Genomic DNA, 2767 nt, shown 5'->3' with positions numbered 1-2767 from the left:
TCAATAATAAATTAGAGTGTTACAGATGATATGGATTGATATTACTCATATATATTATAAATTTTAAAAAATCAGCAAGGTCAGCTTTAATATGGTCACTTAAAAAGCTATTCAAATCTTCTCATTCAATTTTTTCCTTGTCATAACAATAAGGGAAGCCAGTGAAAGAACGTGTGTTCATTGGAGTTTATTTTCCGAGAAAGTCCAAACATTGTACTTCTGACATCTAGCCTTTAATCTCACAAGACAAAAGTGAGGAAAGGGCCCAAGATGGTCTCATTTTGTCACAGTCAGAGGGCTTTCTTTTAACAATAGGAAGTCTGGAAATGTGGAGCAGATTCACATGATGTGGTACCGAGTGTATTAAGATGTGTTCTGATACATTTCTATGTATGCATGTGTGTGATTTAGGGTCTGAAAATCTGATGCATTTTGAATAAGGTAGATCTATGCAAAATTCAGATACTTCAGTTCATGAACTCTAAAAATTTATTTGGTTGTTGTGGCTCAGTAATATGTGTTGGATTTTAAGTTTAATTTGAAGTTTAGTTAATTAAAAAAAAATCCAAATTTACTAAAACTTAATTTTGATCAGTAAAACACTTCCAAATTATTTGTGTTCATAGTTTTAGGATTTCAGTTAAGCAGAATATTTTCAAAAGATAAATAAAAGTTCATTAATACAGTCTTCCGATCCCAACTTTCATAGTTTGGAATGACAATGTGTATAGATATTGTCATCATTTTAAACATGCATGGCTGATGTGAGTCACTCAACAGAAAACTTTTTCTATTTAAAATAACTTACATTTATACATATTGGGATTTCGCATTTGCAAAATGCTTTCACATCAATACTTTGAATGAATTCATTACCTCATTTTATTCTCACAACTGCCCTTTGAAAACCAGGTTTATTACTCCTATTTTTCAAAAAAGGAAACTGAAGTTCAGTGGCCACAGACCTTCTACTGGCAGAACAGAGGCTAAAAACCAGGAAAATCTTATCCTCAATCCTGTTCTATTTGCTCTACACTTTTAATTAATAAAATTTTAATACCATGTTCCCTTTTGTTGTCTATTCTAGGCATTACTACAACATAAATCTCACTGTCAAACATATTTTAAATTTGCACAAATGCCCATTTAATTAAATTTTAAGTAAATGAAACTTTTGCTCATTTAGCAAACATGTATTAGGTGTTTGCTACGTGCAACATACTTAATAAAATAAGTACCAATTCTGGCCACTAACCACATCCCTACCTTCAGGAACAGCCATGGCCCCGCACATGACAGCGTAGCTGCTGCTCCTTCTAGTGGGGGTGGCTGCGGTAGGGGTAGGGGTGGGGCTGGCACAGGACTACTGGAGCCAAGACTGAGCTTCTCAGCGTCTGTATGGACGCCAAGCACCACGAGCAAAACCCGGGCCTGAGGACGACTTGCAATCCCTGGAGGAAGAAGGCCTGCTGCTCCGCCAGCACCAGCCAGGAAGCTTGCGGGGATAATTCCTACTGTGTGACTTCAACAGGGACCACTGTGGAGTGATGGAGCCCATCTGCAAACAGCATTTCGTCCAGGACACCTGCCTCTAAGAGTGCTCCCCTAACTTGGGGCCCTGGATCCAGCAGGTGGACTAGAGGTGAAAAGAGCGGGTCCTGAACATACCCCAGTGCAAAGTGACCGTCAGCCCTGGTGGGAGGATTGTCGAACCTCCTATGCTTGCAAGAGCATCTGGCACAGGGCTGGCACTGGACCTCCCGGTTTAACCAGTGCGCAGTGAAAGCTGCCTGCCACCCCTTCCATTTCTACTTCCCCATGCCTGTTGTTCTGTGTGATGAAATCTGGAGTCGCTCTTATGAGGTTAGCGACTACACCGGAGGGAGCGGCCGTTGCATCCAGATGTGGTTTGAGCCAAACCAGGGCAACACCAATGAGAAGGTGGCGAGGTTCTATGGTGAGGCCATGAGTGGAGCTGGGGCTCCGTGGGGCCTGGGCTTCCCTGCTCAGCCTGGTCTTCATGCTCCTCCTGCTACTCTGCTGACCTCTCTTTGCCCTCTGATAGCTGGACATCCCTGCCCTGCCTGGTCCCACAGCTCCAGCTACTCACTTCCTCCTTCATAGTGGTACCTCTGACAGCCAGTTTAAATATACCAGACATTCCAAAACAAAAAATCACCAATTCTGCCTTTTAGAATCTTGTGCAGTAGAGGGGTAGAGAGTTAAACCTAAGTCAGTCAATGGTAATAGTATGTTAGACGTTACTCAACTGTGCAGGCATAAGAAAGAGGAATGTGGAAAGAAGAAGGCTGCAAAATTGAAGAGATTAGAAAGGGCTCACTTCTACCATAGTGCTTGAATAAAAATTTGAAAAAGCCCAGGAGCAGGCCAAGCTGATGTATTGGGGGTGGGGGTGGGGGACAAGTGTTCTAGACAGAGAGACAGAGAGATGGAGCGTAAGGTTGTGACGCAAGGTACCTTCACAGGTAGGAGAATCTGGGAGGAAGGGAGGATGTGAGGATAACTGGTGCAGGTGGGAGATTGTAGGTTATCAAGTGAAAGGATGGACTGGGAGGAGGATAGACATGGGGGATAAAGGCCACTGGGAGGACTGTGGCTTTTACTTTTGGAGAGTACTGAGCAGAAGATTGTCACAATTTAATTTATGTTCCAGCAGGGATAGACATCTGCTGTGTTGGGTAGAGGCTGTGGTGGAAGAAGGGAAACCAATTCTACAGCTATGGGAATAACCCGGATGAGAAATGAT

The 2767-nt window shown here is 42.8% G+C and overlaps 1 pseudogene; it reads left to right on the top strand.

The window, feature by feature from the left end:
• Positions 1 to 1280: 1280 nt before the first annotated feature.
• LOC100944757 lies at positions 1281 to 2044 on the top strand (annotated as a pseudogene).
• Positions 2045 to 2767: the final 723 nt, after the last annotated feature.

Source organism: Otolemur garnettii, unplaced genomic scaffold, assembly GCF_000181295.1.
Source record: "Otolemur garnettii isolate 467f Iridium unplaced genomic scaffold, OtoGar3 scaffold00113, whole genome shotgun sequence".
NCBI lineage: Eukaryota > Metazoa > Chordata > Mammalia > Primates > Galagidae > Otolemur > Otolemur garnettii.
This window is presented reverse-complemented; position numbering and strand designations above follow the sequence as displayed.